We start from the raw sequence: 20,602 nt of genomic DNA on the forward strand, positions 1-20,602 counted from the left end.
TAGCTAGGGTTAGGGTTCGGTCCAGGGACGTCGCCAGGGCCGAAGCGACTCCGGTCTCGTGATCTCCCTCGAGGGCTGAAGTGAGGGCCCATGCCTGGAGGCGGCTCAAATGCAGGATTAGGTGTCGAGGCAGACTTAGGTTTCGGTGGAGGGTCCTGGTTCGGGGTAGGGTTAGGGTTAGGGTTAGGTCCCAGGAGGTTCCAGGCGATGAACTCACAGCAGGGCAGTGGTCTCCCCGAAGGGCTGAGTTGAGGGCACAAGGGACGGTGCCGGTCAGGGTCCCTCTTTGGCGGCCAAGACCACACACGGCGATAAGCCCCTGGTCGAGGAGGCCTCCGGAATCCCCTTGGGAGCTGCAGCCGGGCCTGGGAAACGACATGGTGAGCTTCCAGGTTCCTTGGCAAGTCAGCCTGCACCGCTTCTGGACCCCAGGCTCGTGATGCTGTCCTACGTTGGAATTGGGTCCCTATGGGGAGAGAGCCTTATCTAGGGTTAGGGTTCAGTCCAGGGACGTCGCCAGGGCCGAAGCGACTCCGGTCTCGTGATCTCTCTCGAGGCCTGAAGTGAGGGCCCATTCCAGAAGGCGGCTCAAATGCAGGAATAGGATCGAGGCAGGCTTAGGTTTCGGTGGAGGTTAACGGTTCGCGGTGGGGATACGGTTAGAGTTAGGTCCCAGGAAGTTCCAGGCGCCAAATCCACAGCAGGGCAGTGTTCTCCCCGAAGGGCTGAGTTGAGGACACAGGGGTCGGTGCCGGTCAGGGTCCCTCTTTGGCTGCCAAGAGCACACACGTCGATAAGCCCCTGGTCGAGGAGGCCTCCGGAATCCTCTCGGGAGCTGCAGCCGGGCCTGGGAAACGACATGGTGAGCTTCCAGTTTCCTTGGCGAGTCAGCCTGCACCGCTTCTGGACCCCAGGCACGTGATGCTGTCCGACCTTGGAATTGGGTCCCCATGCGGAGAGAGCCTTAGCTAGGGTTAGGATTCGGTCTAGGGACGTCGCCAGGGCCGAAGCGACTCCGGTCTCGTGATCTCCCTCGAGGGCTGAAGTGAGGGCCCATGCCAGGAGGCGGCTCAAATGCAGGATTAGGGATCGAGGCAGGCTTAGGTTTCGGTGGAGGGTCCTGGTTCGGGGTAGGGTTAGGGTTAGGGTTAGGTCCCAGGAGGTTCCAGGCGCCGAACCCACTGCAGGGTAGTGGTCTCCCCGAAGGGCTGAGTTAAGGGCACAAGGGACGGTGCCGGTCAGGGTCCCTCTTTGACTGCCAAGGCCACACAGGTCGATAAGCCCTTGGTCGAGGAGGCCTCCGGAAAGTTCTCAGGTGCTGCAGCTGGGTCTGGGAAACGACATGGTGAGCTTCCAGATTCCTTGGCGAGTCAGCCTGCACCGCTTCTGGACACCAGGCGCATGATGCTGTCCGACCATGGAATTGGGTCCCCATGAGGAGAGAGCCTTAGCTAGGGTTAGGGTTCTGTCCAGGGACGTCGCCAGGGCCGAAGCGACTCCGGTCTCATGATCTCCTTCGAGGGCTGAAGTAAGGGCCCATGCCAGAAGGCGGCTCAAATGCAGGATAAGGGAACGAGGCAGGCTTAGGTTTCGTTGGAGGGTAACGGTTCGGGGTAGGGTTAGGGTTAGGGGTAGGACCCAGGAGGTTCCAGGCGCCAAACCCACAGCCGGGCAATGGTCTCCTCGAAGGGCTGAGTTGAGGGCACAAGGGACCGTGCCGGTCAGGATCCCTCTTTGGCTGCCAAGGCCACACACGTCGCTAAGCCCCTAGTCGAGGAGGCCTCCGGAATCGTCTCGGGAGCTGCAGCCGAGCCTGGGAAACGACATGGTGAGCTTCCAGGTTCCCTGCCGACTCTGCCTGCACCGCTTCTGGAACCCAGGCGCGAGATCCTGTCCGACCTTGGAATTGGGTCCCCATGAGGAGAGAGCCTTAGCTAGGGTTAGGGTTCTGTCCAGGGACGTCGCCAGGGCCAAAGCGACTCCGGTCTCGTGACCTCCCTCGAGGGCTGCAGTGAGGGCCCATGCCAGAAAGCGGCTCAAATGCAGGATTAGGGAACGAGGCAGGCTTAGTTTTCGGTGTAGGGAAATGGTACGGGTAGGTTTAGGTCCCAGGAGGTTCCAGGCGCCGAACACACAGCAGGGCAGCGGTCTCCTCGAAGGGCTGATTTGAGGGCACAAGGGACGGTGCCGCTCAGGGTCCCTCTTTGGCTGCCAAGGCCACACACGTCGATAAGCCCCTGGTCGAGGAGGCCTCCGGAAACCTCTCGGGACCTGCAGCCGGGCCTGGGAAACGACATGGTGAGATTCCAAGTTCCATGCCGAGTCAGCCTGCACCGCTTCTGGACCCCAGGCGCGTGATGCTGTCCGACCTTGGAATTGGGTCCCCATGAGGAGAGAGCCTTAGCTAGGGTTAGGGTTCGGTCCAGGGACGTCACCAGGGCCGAAGCGACTCCGCTCTCATGATCTCCCTCGAGGGCTGAAGTGAGGGCCCAAGCCAGGAGGCGGCTCAAATGCAGGATTAGGGATCGAGGCAGGCTTAGGTTTCGGTGTAGGGAAATGGTTCGGGGTAGGGTTAGGTCCCAGGAGGTTCCAGGCGCTGAACTCACAGCAGGGCAGTGGTCTCCCCGAAGGGCTGAGTTGAGGGCACAAGGGACGGTGCCGGTCAGGGTCGCTTTTTGGCTGCCAAGACCACACACGTCGATAAGCCCCTGGTCGAGGAGGCCTCCGGAATCCTTTCGGGCGCTGCAGCCGGGCCAGGGAAACGACATGGTGATATTCCAAGTTCCATGCCGAGTCAGCCTGCACGGCTTCTGGACCCCAGGCGCATGATGCTGTCCGACCTTGGAATTGGGTCCCCATGAGGAGAGAGCCTTAGCTAGGGTTAGGGTTCGGTCCAGGGACGTCGCCAGGGCTGAAGCGACTCCGGTCTCGTGATCTCCCTAGAGGGCTGAAGTGAGGGCCTATGCCAGGAGTCGGCTCAAATGCAGGATTAGGGATCGAGGCAGGCTTAGGTTTCGGTAGAGGGTCCTGGATCGGGGTAGGGTTAGGGCTAGGGTTAGGTCCCAGGAGGTTCCAGGCGCCGAACCCACAGCCCGGAAGTGGTCTCCCCGAAGGGCTCAGTTGAGGGCACAAAGGACGGTGCCGGTCAGGATCCCTCTTTGGCTGACAAAGCCACACAAGTCGATAAGCCCCTGGTCGAGGAGGCCTCCGGAATCCTCTCGGGAGCTGCAGTCGAGCCTGGGAAACGACATGGTGAGCTTCCAGGTTCCTTGCGAGTCAGCCTGCACCGCTTCTGGAACCCAGGCGCGTGATGCTGTCTGACCTTGGAATTGGGTCCCCATGAGAAGAGGGCCTTAGCTAGGGTTAGGGTTCGGTCCAGGGACGTCGCAGGGCCGAAGCGACTCCGGTCTCGTGATCTCCCACGAGGGCTGAAGTGAGGGCCCATTCCAGAAGGCGGCTCAAATGCAGGACTGGGATCGAGGCAGGCTTAGGTTTCGGTGGAGGGTAACGGTTCGCGTTGGGGTTAGGGTTAGGGTTAGGTCCCAGGAGGTTCCAGGCGCCGAACCCACAGCAGGGCAGTGGTCTCCCCGAAGGGCTGAGTTGAGGGCACAAGGGACGGTGCCGGTCAGGGTCCCTCTTTGGCTGTCAAGGCCACACACGTCGATAAGCCCCTGGTCGAGGAGGCCTCCGGAATCCTCTCGGGAGCTGCAGCCCCGCCTGGGAAACGACATGGTGAGCTTCCAGTTTCCTTGGCGAGTCAGCCTGCACCGCTTCTGTACCCCAGGAGCGTGATGCTGTCTGACCTTGGAATTGGGTCCCCATGAGGAGAGAGCCTTAGCTAAGGTTAGGATTCGGCCCAGGGACGAAGCCAGGGCCGAAGCGACTCCGGTTTCGTGATCTCCCTCGAGGGTTGAAGTGAGGGCCCATGCCAGGAGGCGGCTCAAATGCAGGATTAGGGATCGAGGCAGGCTTAGGTTTCGGTGGAGGGTCCTGGTTCGGGATAGGGTTAGGGTTAGGGTTAGGTCCCAGGAAGCTCCAGGCGCCGAACCCACAGCAGGGCAGTGGACTCCTCAATGGGCTGAGTTGAGCGCAAAAGGGACGGTGCCGGTCAGGGTCCCTCTTTGGCTGCCAAGGCCACACACGTCGATAAGCCCCTGGTCGAGGAGGCCTCCGGAATCCACTCGGGAGCTGCAGCCGGGCCTGGGAAACGACATGGTGAGCTTCCAGGTTCCTTGCCGAGTCAGCCGGCACCACTTCTGGACCCCAGGCCCGTGATGATGTCCGACCTTGGAATTGGGTTCCCATTAGGAGAGAGTCTTAGCTAAGGTTAGGATTCGGCCCAGGGACGAAGCCAGGGCCGAAGCGACTCCGGTCTCGTGGTCTCCCTCGAGGGCTAAACTCAGGGCCCATGCCAGAAGGCGGCTCAAATGCAGGATATGGGAACGAGGCCGGCTTAGGTTTCGGTGGAGGGTCCTGGTTCGGGGTAGGGTTAGGGTTAGGACCCGGAGGTTCCAGGCGCAGAACCCACAGCAGGGCAGTGGTCTCCCCGAAGGACTGAGTTGAGGGCACAAGGGACGGTGCAGGTCAGGATCCCTCTTTGGCTGCCAAGGCCACACACGTCGATAAGCCCCTGGACGAGGAGGCCTCCGAAATCCTCTCGGGAGCTGCAGCCGCGCCTGGGAAAGGACATGGTGAGCTTCCAGGTTCCTTGCCGAGTCTGCCGGCACCGCTTCTGGACCCCAGGCGCGTGACGCTGTCCGACCTTGGAATTGGGTCCCCATAAGGACCGAGCCTTAGCTAGGGTTAGGGTTCGGTCCAGGGACGTCGCCAGGGCCGACGCGACTCCGGTCTCGTGATCTCCCTCGAGGGCTGAAGTGAGGGCCCATGCCAGAAGGCGGCTCAAATGCAGGATATGGGAACGAGGCAGGCTTACGTTTCGGTGGAGGGAAACGGTTCGGGGAAGGGTTAGGGTTAGGGTTAGGTCCCAGGAGGTTCCAGGCGCCGAACCCACAGCAGGGTAGTGGTCTCCCCGAAGGGCTGAGTTAAGGGCACAAGGGACGGAGCCAGTCAGGGTCCCTCTTTGACTGCCAAGGCCACAGAGGTCGATAAGCCCTTGGTCGAGGAGGCCTCCGGAAAGCTCTCGGGTGCTGCAGCCAGGTCTGGGAAACGACATGGTGAGCTTCCAGATTCCTTGGCGAGTCAGCCTGCACCGCTTCTGGACCCCAGGCGCATGATGCTGTCCGAGCATGGAATTGGGTCCCCATGAGGAGAGAGCCTTAGCTAGGGTTAGGGTTCAGTCCAGGGACGTCGCCAGGGCCGAAGCGACTCCGGTCTCATGGTCTCCTTCGAGGGCTGAAGTAAGGGCCCATGCCAGAAGGCGGCTCAAATGCAGGATAAGGGAACGAGGCAGGCTTAGGTTTCGTTGGAGGGTAACGGTTCGGGGTAGGGTTAGGGTTAGGGTTAGGACCCAGGAGGTTCCAGGCACCGAACCCACAGCCGGGCAGTGGTCTCCTCGAAGGGCTGAGTTGAGGGCACAAGGGACGGTGCCGGTCAGGATCCCTCTTTGGCTGCCAAGGCCACACAGGTCGATAAGCCCCTGGTCGTGGAGGCCTCCGGAATCCTCTCGGGAGCTGCAGCCGAGCCTGGAAACGACATGGTGAGCTTCCAGGTTCCCTGCCGACTCTGCCTGCACCGCTTCTGGAACCCAGGCGCGTGATGCTGTCCGACCTTGGAATTGGGTCCCCATGAGGAGAGAGCCTTAGCTAGGGTTAGGGTTCGGTCCAGGGACGTCGCCAGGGCCGAAGCGACTCCGGTCTCGTGATCACCCTCGAGGGCTGAAGTGAGGGCCCATGCCAGAACGCGGCTCAAATGCAGGATTAGGGAACGAGGCAGGCTTAGGTTTCGGTGGAGGGAAATGGTATGGGTAGGGTTAGGTCCCAGGAAGTTCCAGGCGCCGATCCAAAGCAGGGCAGTGGTCTCCCCGAAGGGCTGAGTTCAGGGCACAAGGGACAGTGCCGGTCAGGGTCCCTCTTTGGCTGCCAAGACCACACACTTCGATAAGCCCTTGGTCGAGGAGGCCTCCGGAATCCTCTCGGGAGCTGCAGCCGGGCCTGGGAAACGACATGGTGAGCTTCCAGGTTCCTTGCCGAGTCAGCCTGCACCGCTTCTGTTCCCTATGCGCGTGATGCTGTCCGACCTTGGAATTGGGTCCCCATGAGGAGAGAGCCTTAGCTAGGGTTAGGGTTCGGTCCAGGCACGATGCCAGGGCCGAAGCGACTCCGCTCTCGTGATCTCCCTGGAGGGCTGAATTGAGGGCCCATGCCAGAAGGCGGCTCAAATGCAGGATAAGGGAACGAGGCAGGCTTAGGTTTCAGTGGAGGGTAACGGTTCGGGGAAGGGTTAGGGTTAGGGTTAGGTCCCCAGTGGTTCCAGACGCCGAACTCACAGCAGGGCAGTGTTCTTCCCGAAGGGCTTAGTTGCGGGCACAAAGGACGGTGCCGGTCAGGATCCCTCTTTGGCTGCCAAGGCCACACGTCGATAAGCCCCTGGTCGAGGAGGCCTCCGGAAACCTCTCGGGAGCTGCAGCCGGGCCTGGGAAACGACATGGTGAGCTTCCAGGTTCCTTGACGAGTCAGCCTGCACCGCTTCTGGACAGCAGGGGCGTGATGCTGTCCGACCTTGCAATTGGGTCCCCATGCAGGGAGAGCCTTAGCTAGGGTTAAGGTTCGGTCCAGCGACGTCGCCAGGGCGGAAGCGACTCTGGTCTCGGGATCTCCCTCGAGGGCTGAAGTGAGGGCCCATGCCAGGAGGCGGCTCAAATGCAGGATTAGGGATCGAGGCAGGCTTAGGTTTCGGTGGAGGGTAACGGTTCCGGTTAGGTTTCGGTTTAGGGGTAGGCCCCAGGAGGTTCCAGGCGCCGAGCTCACAGCAGGGCAGTGGTCTCCCCGAAGGGCTGAGTTGAGGGCACAAGGGACGGTGCCGGTCAGGGTCCCTCTTTGGCTCAAGGCCACACACGTCGATAAGCCCCTGGTCGAGGAGGCCTCCGGAATCCTCTCGGGAGCTGCAGCCGGGCCTGGGAAACGACATGGTGAGATTCCAAGTTCCATGCCGAGTCAGCCTGCACCGCTTCTGGACCCCAGGCGCGTGATGCTGTCCGAGCTTCGAATGGGTCCCCATGAGGAGAGAGCTTAGCTAGGGTTAGGGTTCGGTCCAGGGACGTCGCCAGGGCCGAAGCGACTCCGGTCTCGTGATCTCCCTCGAGGGCTGAAGTGAGGTCCCATGCCAGGAGGCGGCTCAAATACAGGATTAGGAATCGAGGCAGGCTTAGGTTTCGGTGGATGATCCTGGTTCGAGGTAGGGTTAGGGTTAGGGTTAGGTCCCAGGAGGTTCCAGGCGCTGAACTCACAGCAGGGCAGTGGTCTCCCCGAAGGGCTGAGTTGAGGGCACAAGGGACGGTGCCGGTCAGGGTCGCTTTTTGGCTGCCAAGACCACACACGTCGATAAGCCCCTGGTCGAGGAGGCCTCCGGAATCCTCTCGGGAGCTGCAGCCGGGCCAGGGAAACGACATGGTGATATTCCAAGTTCCATGCCGAGTCAGCCTGCACGGCTTCTGGACCCCAGGCGCATGATGCTGTCCGACCTTGGAATTGGGTCCCCATGAGGAGAGAGCCTTAGCTAGGGTTAGGGTTCGGTCCAGGGACGTCGCCAGGGCCGAAGCGACTCCGGTCTCGTGATCTCCCTAGAGGGCTGAAGTGAGGGCCTATGCCAGGAGTCGGCTCAAATGCAGGATTAGGGATCGAGGCAGGCTTAGGTTTCGGTAGAGGGTCCTGGATCGGGGTAGGGTTAGGGTTAGGGTTAGGTCCCAGGAGGTTCCAGGCGCCGAACCCACAGCCCGGAAGTGGTATCCCCGAAGGGCTCAGTTGAGGGCACAAAGGACGGTGCCGGTCAGGATCCCTCTTTGGCTGACAAAGCCACACACGTCAATAAGCCCCTGGTCGAGGAGGCCTCCGGAATCCTCTCGGGAGCTGCAGCCGGGCCTGGGAAACGACATGGTGAGCTTCCAGGTTCCTTGACGAGTCAGCCTGCACCGCTTCTGGACAGCAGGGGCATGATGCTGTCCGACCTTGCAATTGGGTCCCCATGCGGGGAGAGCCTTAGCTAGGGTTAAGGTTCGGTCCAGCGACGTCGCCAGGGCGGAAGCGACTCTGGTCTCGGGATCTCCCTCGAGGGCTGAAGTGAGGGCCCATGCCAGGAGGCGGCTCAAATGCAGGATTAGGGATCGAGGCAGGCTTAGGTTTCGGTGGAGGGTAACGGTTCGGGTTAGGTTTAGGTTTAGGGGTAGGACCCAGGAGGTTCCAGGCGCTGAGCTCACAGCAGGGCAGTGGTCTCCCCGAAGGGCTGAGTTGAGGGCACAAGGGACGGTGCCCGTCAGGGTCCCTCTTTGGCTCAAGGCCACACACGTCGATAAGCCCCTGGTCGAGGAGGCCTCCGGAATCCTCTCGGGAGCTGCAGCCGGGCCTGGGAAACGACAACGTGAGATTCCAAGTTCCATGCCGAGTCAGCCTGCACCGCTTCTGGACCCCAGGCGCGTGATGCTGTCCGAGCTTCGAATGGGTCCCCATGAGGAGAGAGCCTTAGCTACGGTTAGGGTTCGGTCCAGGGACGTCGCCAGGGCCGAAGCGACTCCGGTCTCGTGATCTCCCTCGAGGGCTGAAGTGAGGTCCCATGCCAGGAGGCGGCTCAAATACAGGATTAGGGATCGAGGCAGGCTTAGGTTTCGGTGGATGATCCTGGTTCGAGGTAGGGTTGGGGTTAGGGTTAGGACCCAGGAGGTTCCAGGCGCTGAACTCACAGCAGGGCAGTGGTCTCCCCGAAGGGCTGATTGAGGGCACAAGGGACGGTGCCGGTCAGGGTCGCTTTTTGGCTGCCAAGACCACACACGTCGATAAGCCCCTGGTCGAGGAGGCCTCCGGAATCCTCTCGGGAGCTGCAGCCGGGCCAGGGAAACGACATGGTGATATTCCAAGTTCCATGCCGAGTCAGCCTGCACGGCTTCTGGACCCCAGGCGCATGATGCTGTCCGACCTTGGAATTGGGTCCCCATGAGGAGAGAGCCTTAGCTAGGGTTAGGGTTCGGTCCAGGGACGTCGCCAGGGCCGAAGCGACTCCGGTCTCGTGATCTCCCTAGAGGGCTGAAGTGAGGGCCTATGCCAGGAGTCGGCTCAAATGCATGATTAGGGATCGAGGCAGGCTTAGGTTTCGGTAGAGGGTCCTGGATCGGGGTAGGGTTAGGGTTAGGGTTAGGTCCCAGGAGGTTCCAGGCGCCGAACCCACAGCCCGGAAGTGTTCTCCCCGAAGGGCTCAGTTGAGGGCACAAAGGACGGTGCCGGTCAGGATCCCTCTTTGGCTGACAAAGCCACACACGTCGATAAGCCCCTGGTCGAGGAGGCCTCCGGAATCCTCTCGGAAGCTGCAGCCGGGCCTGGGAAACGACATGGTGAGATTCCAGATTCCTTGCGAGTCAGCCTGCACCGCTTCTGGACCCCAGGCGCGTGATGCTGTCTGACCTTGGAATTGGGTCCCCATGAGGAGAGAGCCTTAGCTAGGGTTAGGGTTCTGTCCAGGGACGTCGCCAGGGCCGAAGCGACTCCGCTCTCGTGATCTCCCTCGGGGGCTGAAGTGAGGGCCCATTCCAGAAGGCGGCTCAAATGCAGGACTGGGATCGAGGCAGGCTTAGGTTTCGGTGGAGGGTAACGGTTCGCGTTGGGGTTAGGGTTAGGGTTAGGTCCCAGGAGGTTCCAGGCGCCGAACCCACAGCAGGGCAGTGGTCTCCCCGAAGGGCTGAGTTGAGGGCACAAGGGACGGTGCCGGTCAGGGTCCCTCTTTGGCTGTCAAGGCCACACACGTCGATAAGCCCCTGGTCGAGGAGGCCTCCGGAATCCTCTCGGGAGCTGCAGCCGCGCCTGGGAAAGGACATGGTGAGCTTCCAGGTTCCTTGCCGAGTCTGCCGGCACCGCTTCTGGACCCCAGGCGCGTGACGCTGTCCGACCTTGGAATTGGGTCCCCATAAGGACCGAGCCTTAGCTAGGGTTAGGGTTCGGTCGAGGGACGTCGCCAGGGCCGAAGCGACTCCGGTCTCGTGATCTCCCTCGAGGGCTGAAGTGAGGGCCCATGCCAGAAGGCGGCTCAAATGCAGGATATGGGAACGAGGCAGGCTTACGTTTCGGTGGAGGGAAACGGTTCGGGGAAGGGTTAGGGTTAGGGTTAGGTCCCAGGAGGTTCCAGGCGCCGAACCCACAGCAGGGTAGTGGTCTCCCCGAAGGGCTGAGTTAAGGGCACAAGGGACGGTGCCGGTCAGGGTCCCTCTTTGACTGCCAAGGCCACAGAGGTCGATAAGCCCTTGGTCGAGGAGGCCTCCGGAAAGCTCTCGGGTGCTGCAGCCAGGTCTGGGAAACGATATGGTGAGCTTCCAGATTCCTTGGCGAGTCAGCCTGCACCGCTTCTGGACCCCAGGCGCATGATGCTGTCCGAGCATGGAATTGGGTCCCCATGAGGAGAGAGCCTTAGCTAGGGTTAGGGTTCGGTCCAGGGACGTCGCCAGGGCCTAAGCGACTCCGGTCTCATGGTCTCCTTCGAGGGCTGAAGTAAGGGCCCATGCCAGAAGGCGGCTCAAATGCAGGATAAGGGAACGAGGCAGGCTTAGGTTTCGTTGGAGGGTAACGGTTTGGGGTAGGGTTAGGGTTAGGGGTAGGACCCAGGAGGTTCCAGGCGCCGAACCCACAGCCGGGCAGTGGTCTCCTCGAAGGGCTGAGTTGAGGGCACAAGGCACGGTACCGGTCAGGGTCGCTTTTTGGCTGCCAAGACCACGCACGTCGATAAGCCCCTGGTCGAGGAGGCCTCCGGAAACCTCTCGGGAGCTGCAGCCGTGCCTGGGAAACGACATGGTGAGCTTCCAGGTTCCTTGCCGAGTCAGCCTGCACCGCTTCTGTTACCTATGCGCGTGATGCTGTCCGACCTTGGAATTGGGTCCCCATGAGGAGAGAGCCGTAGCTAAGGTTAGGGTTCGGTCCAGGGACGATGCCAGGGCCGAAGCGACTCTGCTCTCGTGATCTCTCTCGAGGGCTGAAGTGAGGACCCATGCCAGAAGGCGGCTCAAATGCAGGATAAGGGAATGAGGCAGGCTTAGGTTTCAGTGGAGTGTAACGGTTCGGGGAAGGGTTAGGGTTAGGTTTAGGTCCCAAGAGGTTCCAGACGCAGAACTCACAGCAGGGCAGTGTTCTTCCGTAAGGGTTTAGTTGCGGGCACAAACGACGGTGCCGGTCAGGATCCCTCTTTGGCTGCCAAGGCCACACACGTCATTAAGCCCCTGGTCGAGAAGGCCTCGGGAATCCTCTCGGGAGCTGCAGCCGGGCCAGGGAAACGACATGGTGATATTCCAAGTTCCATGCCGAGTCAGCCTGCACGGCTTCTGGACCCCAGGCGCATGATGCTGTCCGACCTTGGAATTGGGTCCCCATGAGGAGAGAGCCTTAGCTAGGGTTATGGTTCGGTCCAGGGACGTCGCCAGACCCGAAGCGACTCCGGTCTCGTGATCTCCCTAGAGGGCTGAAGTGAGGGCCTATGCCAGGAGTCGGCTCAAATGCAGGATTAGGGATCGAGGCAGGCTTAGGTTTCGGTAGAGGGTCCTGGATCGGGGTAGGGTTAGGGTTAGGGTTAGGTCCCAGGAGGTTCCAGGCGCCGAAACCACAGCCCGGAAGTGGTCTCCCCGAAGGGCTCAGTTGAGGGCACAAAGGACGGTGCCGGTCAGGATCCCTCTTTGGCTGACAAAGCCACACAAGTCGATAAGCCCCTGGTCGAGGAGGCCTCCGGAATCTTCTCGGGAGCTGCAGCCGGTTCTGGGAAACTACATGGTGAGCTTCCAGATTCCTTGCCGAGTCAGCCTGCACCGCTTCTGGACCCCAGTCGCGTGATGCTCTCCGACCTTGGAATTGGGTCCCCATGAGGAGAGAGCCTTAGCTAGGGTTAGGGTTCGGTCCAGGGACGACGCCAGGGCGGAAGCGACTCTGGTCTCATGATCTCCCTCGAGGCCTGAAGTGAGGGCCCATGCCAGGAGGTGGCTCAAATGCAGGAATAGGGATCGAGGCTGGCTTATGTTTCGGTGGAGGGTCCTGGTTCGGGGTAGGTTTAGGGTTAGGGTTAGGTCCCAGGAGGTTCAAGGCGCCGAACCCACAGCCGGGCAGTGGTCTCCCCAAAGAGTTGAGTTGAGGGCCCAAGGGACCGTGCCGGTCAGGGTCCCTCTTTGGCTGTCAAGGCCACACACGTCGATAAGCCCCTGGTCGAGGAGGCCTCCGGAATCCTCTCTGGAGCTGTAGCCGGGCCTGGGAAACGACATGGTGAGATTCCAAGTTCCATGCCGAGTCAGCCTGCACCGCTTCTGGACCCCAGGCGTGTGATGCTGTCCGACCTTGGAATTGGGTCCCCATGAGGAGAGAGCCTTAGCTAGGGTTAGGGTTCGGTCCAGGGACGATGCCAGGGCCGAAGCGACTCCGCTCTCATGATCTCCCTCGAGGGCTGAAGTGAGGGCCCATGCCAGGAGGCTGCTCAAATGTAGGATAAGGGGACGAGGCAGGCTTAGATTTCAGTGGAGGGTAATGGTTCGGGGAAGGGTTAGGGTTAGGGTTAGGCCCCAAGAGGTTCCAGACGCCGAACTCACAGCAGGGCAGTGGTCTCCCCGAAGGGCTGAGTTGAGGGCAGAAGGGACGGTGCCGGTAAGGGTCCCTCTTTGGCTTTCAAGGCCACACACGTCGATAAGCCCCTGGTCGAGGAGGCCTCCGGAATCCTCCCGGGAGCTGCAGCCGGGCCTGGGAAACGACATGGTGAGCTTCCAGGTTCCTTGACGAGTCAGCCTGCACCGCATCTGGACACCAGGCGCGTGATGCTGTCCGACCTTGGAATTGGGTCCCCATTAGGGAGAGCCTTAGCTAGGGTTAGGGTTCGGTCCAGGGACGTCGCCAGGGCCGAGGCGACTCCGGTCTCGTGATCTCCCTCGAGGGTTGAAGTGAGGGCCCATGCCAGGAGGCGGCTCAAATGCAGGATTAGGTGTCGAGGCAGGCTTAGGTTTCGGTGGAGGGCCCTTCTTCGTGGCAGGGTTAGGGTTAGGGTTAGGTCCCAGGAGGTTCCAGGCGCTGAACTCACAGCAGGGCAGTGGTCTCCCCGAAGGGCTGAGTTGAGGGCATAAGGGACGGTGCCGGTCAGTGTCCCTCTTTGGCTGCCAAGACTACACACGGCGATAAGCCCCTGGTCGAGGAGGCCTCCGGAATCCTCTCGGGAGCTGCAGCCGGGCTTGGGAATCGACATGGTGAGCTTCCAGGTTCCTTGGCAAGTCAGCTTGCACCGCTTCTGGAATCCAGGCTCGTGATGCTGTCCTACGTTGGAATTGGGTCCCCATGCGGAGAGAGCCTTATCTAGGGTTAGGGTTCGGTCCAGGGACGATGCCAGGGCCGAAGAGACTCCGCTCTCGTGATCTCCCTCGAGGCCTGAAGTGAGGGCCCATTCCAGAAGGCGGCTCAAATGCAGGAATAGGGATCGAGGCTGGCTTAGGTTTCGGTGGAGGGCCCTTCTTCGGGGTAGGGTTAGGGTTAGGGTTAGGTCCCAGGAGGTTCCAGGCGCCGATCCCAAAGCAGGGCAGTGGTCTCCCCGAAGGGCTGAGTTGAGGGCACAAGGGACGGTGCCGGTCAGGGTCCCTCTTTGGCTGCCTAGACTACACACGGCGATAACCCCTGGTCGAGGAGGCCTCCGGAATCCTCTCGGGAGCTGCAGCTGGGCCTGGGAAACGACATGGTGAGCTTCCAGGTTCCTTGCCGAGTCAGCCTGCACCGCTTCTGTTACCTATGCGCGTGATGCTGTCCGACCTTGGAATTGGGTCCCCATGAGGAGAGAGCCTTAGCTAAGGTTAGGGTTCGGTCCAGGGACGATGCCAGGGCCGAAGCGACTCTGCTCTCGTGATCTCTCTCGAGGGCTGAAGTGAGGACCCATGCCAGAATGCGCCCCAAATGCAGGATAAGGGTACGAGGCAGGCTTCGGTTTCAGTGGAGGGTAACGGTTCGGGGAAGGGTTAGGGTTAGGTTTAGGTCCCAAGAGGTTCCAGACGCAGAACTCACAGCAGGGCAGTGTTCTTCCGTAAGGGTTTAGTTGCGGGCACAAACGACGGTTCTGGTCAGGATCCCTCTTTGGCTGCCAAGGCCACACACGTCATTAAGCCCCTGGTCGAGAAGGCCTCGGGAATCCTCTCGGGAGCTGCAGCAGGGCCTGGGAAACGACATGGTTAGCTTCCAGGTTCCTTGACGAGTCAGCCTGCACCGCTTCTCGACACCAGGCGCGTGATGCTGCCCGACCTTGGAATTGGGTCCCCATGAGGAGAGAGCCTTAGCTATGGTTAAGGTTGGGTCCAGCGACGTCGCCAGGGCCGAAGCGACTCTTGTCTCGTGATCTCCCTCGAGGGCTGAAGTGAGGGCCCATGCCAGGAGGCGGCTCAAATGCAGGATTAGGGATCGAGGCAGGCTTAGGTTTCGGTGGAGGGTAACGGTTCGGGTTAGGTTTAGGTTTAGGGGTAGGACCTAGGAGGTTCCAGGCGCCGAACTCACAGCAGGGCAGTGGTCTCCCCGAAGGGCTGAGTTGAGGGCACAAGGGACGGTGCCGGTCAGGGTCCCTCTTTGGCTACCAAGACCACACACATCTGTAAGCCCCTGGTCGAGGAGGCCTCCGGAATCCTCTCTGGAGCTGCAGCCGGGTCTGGGATACGACATGGTGAGATTCCAAGTTCCATGCCGAGTCAGCCAGCCCCACTTCTGGACCCCAGGCGCGTGATGCTGTCCGACCTTGGAATTGGGTCCCCATGAGGAGAGAGCCTTAGCCAGGGTTAGGGTTCGGTCCAGGGACGTCGCCAGGGCCGAAGCGACTCCGGTCTCGTGATCTCCCTCGAGGGCTGAAGTGAGGGCCCATGCCAGGAGGCGGCTCAAATGCAGGATTAGGTGTCGAGGCAGGCTTAGGTTTCGGTGGAGGGTCCTGGTTTGGGGTAGGGTTAGGGTTAGGGTTAGGTCCCAGGAGGTTGAAGGCGCTGAACTCACAGCAGGGCAGTGGTCTCCCCGAAGGGGTGAGTTGAGGGCACAAGGGACGGTGCCGGTCAGGGTCCCTCTTTGGCTGCCAAGGCCACACACGTCGATAAGCCCCTGGTCGAGGAAGCCTCCGGAATCCTCTCGGGAGCTGCAGCCGGGCCTGGGAAACGACAGGGTGAGATTCCAAGTTGCATGTAGAGTCAGCCAGCACCGCTTCTGGACCCCAGGCCCATGATGCTGTCCGACCTTGGAATTGGGTCTCCATGAGGAGAGAGCCTTAGCTAGGGCTAGGGTTCGGTCCAGGGATGTCGCCAGGGCCGATGCGACTCCGATCTTGTGATCTCCCTCGAGGTCTGAAGTGAGGGCCCATGCCAGGAGGCGGCTCAAATGCAGGATTAGGGATCGAGGCAGGCTTAGGTTTCGGTAGAGGGTCCTGGTTCGGGGTCGGGTTAGGGTTAGGGTTGGGTCCCAGGAGGTTCCAGGCGCTGAACCCACAGCCGGGCAATGGTCTCCCCGAAGGGCTCAGTTGAGGGCAAAAGGGACGGTGCCAGTCAGGATCCCTCTTTGGCTGCCAAGGCCACACACGTCGATAAGCCCCTGGTCGAGGAGGCCTCCGGAATCCTCCCGGGAGCTGCAGCCTGGCCTGGGAAACGACATGGTGAGCTTCCAGGTTCCTTGCCGAGTCAGCCTGCACGGCTTCTGTTCCCTATGCGCGTGATGCTGTGAGACCTTGTAATTGGGTCCCCATGAGGAGACAGCCTTAGCTAGGGTTAGGGTTCGGTCCAGGGACTACGCCAGGGACGAAGCGACTCCGCTCTCGTGATCTCCCTCGAGGACTGAAGTGTGGGCCCATGCCAGGAGGAGGCTCAAATCCAGGATTAGTGATCGAGGCAGTCTTAGGTTTCGGTGTAGGGTCCCGGATCGCGGTAGGGTTAGGGTTAGGGTTGTGTACCTGGAGGCTCCAGGCGCCGAACCCACATCAGGGCAGTGGTCTCCCCAAAGGGCTGAGTTGAGGGCACGAGGGACGGTGCCAATCAGGATCCCTCTTTGGCTGCCAAGTCCACACACGTCGATAAGCCCCTGTTCGAAGAGGCCTCCGGATTTCTCTCAGAAGCTGCAGCCGGGCCTGGGAAACGACATGGTGAGCTTCCAGGTTCCTTGCCGATTCAGCCTGCACCAGATCTGGACCCCAGGGACGTGATGCTGTAAGACCTTGGAATTGGGTCCCCATGAGGAGAGAGTCTTAGCTAGGGTTAGGGTTCGGACCAGGGACGTCGCCAGGGTCTAAGAGACTCCTATGTCGTGATCTCCCTCGAGGGCTGAAGTGAGGGCCCATACCAGAAGGCGACTCAAATGCAGGATTAGGGATCGACGCAGGCTTATGTTTCGGTGGAGGGTCCCGGTTCGGGATAGGGTTAGGGTTAGGGTGGGGTCCCAAGAGGTTCCAGGCTCCGAACCCACAGAGGGCAGTGGTTTCTCCGAAGGGCTGAGTTGAGGGCACAAGGGACGGTGCCGTTCTGGATCCCTCTTTGCCGGCCAAGGCCACACACGTCGATAAGCCCCTGGTCGAGGAGGCCTCCGGAATCCTCTTGGGAGCTGCAGCCGGGTCTGGGAAACGACATGGTGAGCTTCCAGGGCCTTGCCGAGTCAGCCTCCACCGCTTCTGGACCCCAGGTGCAAGATGCTGTCAGACCTAGGAATTGTGTCCCCATGAGGAGAGAGCCTTAGCTAGGGTTATGTTTCACTCCAGGGACGTCGCCAGGGCCGAACGACTCTGGTTTCGTGATCTCCCTTGACAGCTGAAGTGAGGGCCCATGCCAGGAGGCGGCTCAAATGCAAGATTAGGGTTCGAGGCAGGCCTAGGTTTTGGTGGAGGGTCCCCGTTCGGGGTAGGGTTAAGGTTAGGGTTAGGTCCCATGAGGTTCCAGGCGTCGAACCCGCAGCAGGGCAGTGATCTCCCCGAAGGGCTGAGTTGAGGGCACAAGGGATGGTGGCGGACAGGATCCCTCCTTGGCTGCCCAGGCCACACATGTTGTTCCTCCCGTGGTCGAGGAGACCTCCGGAATCCTTTCGGGCAGCTGCAGCCGGGCCTGGAAATGACATGTTGAGCTTCCTGGTTCCATGCCGAGTCAGCATGCACTGCTTCTGGACCCCAGGAGTGGTGAACTTCTGCATTCAGAGAGGCACAAGACATACTTCGAAGACAACCCCCCGGACCTTCAGCTGCTGTGGCATGATCTGCCTTACACCCTGCTGTGGTGAAGCCCCACCTGGCCCATGTCCCTGACTACCTTGTCCCTCCTGCTCTGCGTCGTCTCCTCCACCCTCCCAAGAAGCGGAAGAAGCTGGCCTCTAAGAAAGCCAAGGTCAAGGAAGCACGGACCCAGAACCTACTGCGCAGCTTCAGGCACAGAGAGGAGAGATGTAGGCCCACCGCCGGTTCCTCCCTGAGGCTGTGCGTGCAGCCTCTGGTCTTGGGGATGCGTTCTGGGGCTGAGCAGGGAGCGTAGGCCAGCTTCCCGCCCTGGATGGTCTGGATGGTGGGGCAGGCAGCGCCGTGCTGGTGCTGGTTCCTGGTGCCACCAGGCTGGCACTTTGTTCCTCGACAGAATAAGGAGGCTGGCTGGCCTGACCTGTGCTTTCTCTCTTTGTATAGGTATGCTCATCCCTGGAAACCTTGGGAATTAAGCCGCATCCAGGAGGCGGAAAAACCGCATCCAGCAGGTCGTGTTGTCAGACGTTTGAATTGGGTCCCCATGGGGAAAGAGCCTTAGCTAGGGTTAAGGTTCGGTCCAGGGACGTTGCCAGGGCGGAAGCGACTCCAGTCTCGTGATCTCCCACGAGGGCTGAAGTGAGGGCCCATGCCAGAAGGCAGCTCAATTCCAGGGTTAGGGATCCTGGCAGGCTTAGGTTTTGGTGGAGGTTCCCGGTTCGGGGTAGGATTAGGGTTAGGGTTACCCCCCAGGAGCTCCAGGCGCCGAAACCACAGCAGGGTAGAGGTCTCCGCAAAGGGCTTAGTTGAGGGCACAAGAGACGGTGCCGGTCAGGATCCCTCTTTGGCTGCCAAGGCCACACAGGTCTATTGGCCCCTGATTGAGGAGGCCTCCGCACTCCTCTCGGACAGCGGTAGCCAGGCTTGGGAAACGACATGTTGAGCTTCCTGTTTCCTTGCCGAGTCAGCCTGCACCGCTTCTGAACCCCAGGAGCGTGGTGTTGTCAGACGTTGGAATTGGGTCCGCACGTGGACTGAGCATGAGCTAGAGTTAGAGTTTGGTCCAAGGACTTCGCCAGGGTCGAAGCGACTGCAGTCTCGTGATCCCCCTAGAGGGCTGAAGTGAGGGCCCATGCCAGAAGGCTGCTCAATTGCCGGGTTAGGAATTGAGGCAGGGTTAGGTTTCCGTGGAGAGTCCGGGTTCGGGGTAGGGTTAGGGTTAATGTTAGGTCCCAGGAGTCTCCAGGCGCCGAACACACAGCAGGGCAGTGGTATCTGCGAAGGGCTGCGTTTAGTGCACAAGGGACTGTGCCGGTCAGGATACGTCTTTGGCTACCAAGACCACACACGTCGATCGGCCCCTGGTCGAGGAGGCCTCCTGAATCCTCTTGCGCAGCTGAAGCCAGGCCTGGGAATCGACATGGTGAGCTTCCAGGTTCCATGCCGAGTCAGGTTGCACTGCTTCTGGACCCCAGGCCCGTGGTGTTGTCAGACGTTGGAATTGGGTCCCCATGGGGACTGAGCCTTAGCTCTGTTAGAGTTCGGTCCAGGGACGTAGCCTGTGCTGAAGCGACTCCAGTCTTCTGATCTCCCTCGAGGGCTGAAGTGAGGGCCCATGTCAGAAGGCAGCTCAATTCCAGGGTTAGGTATCGAGGCAGGCTTCTTTTTCGGTGGAGGGTCCCGGTTCGGGGTAGGGTTAGGTTTTGTTTTAGGTCCCAGGAGGTTCCAGGCGCCGAACCCTCAGCAGGGCAGTGGTCTCCCCAAAGGGCTGAACTGAGGGCACAAGGGATGGTTCCGTGCAGGATCTGTCTTTAGCTGCCTTGGCCACAGACGACGATTTGCCCCTGGTCGAGGAGGCCTCCAGAATCCTCTTAGTAGCTGCAGCCGGGCCTGGGAAACGACATGGTGCACTTCCAGGTTCCATGCCGAGTCAGCCTGCACCGCTTATGGACCCCAGGCGCGTGGTGTTGTCAAACGTTGGAATTGGGTCCCCATGAGCAGAGCCATAGCTTGGGTTAGGGTTCGGTCCAGGGACGTCGCCAGGGAGGTGGCATAGGGGGATGGGTTAAATGGGTGATGGGCTATGGAGGGCACTAGTAGTGAGGATCACTGGATGTTGTATGTAAGTGATGGATGACTACATTCCTTACCTGAAGCTAACATTACACTGCGTGTTAACCAACTGGAATTTAAATAAAAACTTGAAAAAATGAGTATTAAAAAAAACACATAAATACGTTTAAACTGAACTAAATAAATACATGTTAAAAAGGAAAAAGGAAACTCATGTGAGGATGTCAATAGACACAGAAAAAGCGTTCTGAGAAACTTTGGTATCCATTTGTGGTAAAAATCTCTAAAATTCTGTGTAGAAGGGTCAGATCTCAACATAACAAAGGCCATGTATGTGAAGCCCACAGCTAATGTCATACTCAGTAGTGAAATTGTGAAAGATTTTCCACTAAGATCAGGCACAAGACAAGGATGCCCTAGATATGTGAAGGGGATTGGATGATGCAGGCTTCTGGTTATGCAATGAATGAATCACAGATAGAAGATATAGCATAGGGCACATAGAGAATGGTACTGGAGTAGGGATGCATGGTGACAGATGATAGCTACACCTGTGTTAGCGTAGCAGAATGTATACATTTGCCAATGACTATGTTTTTCATATGAAACTAATGTAACATAGTGTGTCAGCTATTCCCAAATAACATGTTGTTTTTTTGTTAACTAGGTAAAGGACTGAAATAAAAAGTTTAATGTAAAAGAACCTGTTAATATCTAATCAAGAAATGCAGTGAAGTTCCAAACCATAAAGTCACCATATCAAATTCTGTATCATTCCTATACACTAACCCAATTATCTGAGAAGAAGTAAAGAAAACAATCCCATTTACAATAGCATCAAAAACAATAAAAATTATAGCAATACCGTTAGCCAAGGAAATGAAAATCTCTCTACAGAAAACTATAAAACCTGTGTGCAGGAATGGAAGAAATTCAATTTGGGTGAAAGAAAGGGGAGAACACACAAGTCAGTGAAAAGCCATCCCATGTCCAACTTTCGGAGGAATTAATACAGTACAATGTCCATATTACCCAAAGCCATCTAGAGATTCAGTGCAATCTCTATCAAGACTCCGATGCAATATTTATGCAATTAGAAAATCATATCCTAAAATTTATTTGGAACCACAAAAAACCCCATGTAGCCAACGCAAGAAAGAACAAAACAGGAAGCATCCCCCTTCTTGATTTCAAGCGTCATTCT

The sequence above is a fragment of the Prionailurus viverrinus genome, chromosome E2, assembly GCF_022837055.1.
Source record: "Prionailurus viverrinus isolate Anna chromosome E2, UM_Priviv_1.0, whole genome shotgun sequence".
Classification (NCBI taxonomy): domain Eukaryota; kingdom Metazoa; phylum Chordata; class Mammalia; order Carnivora; family Felidae; genus Prionailurus; species Prionailurus viverrinus.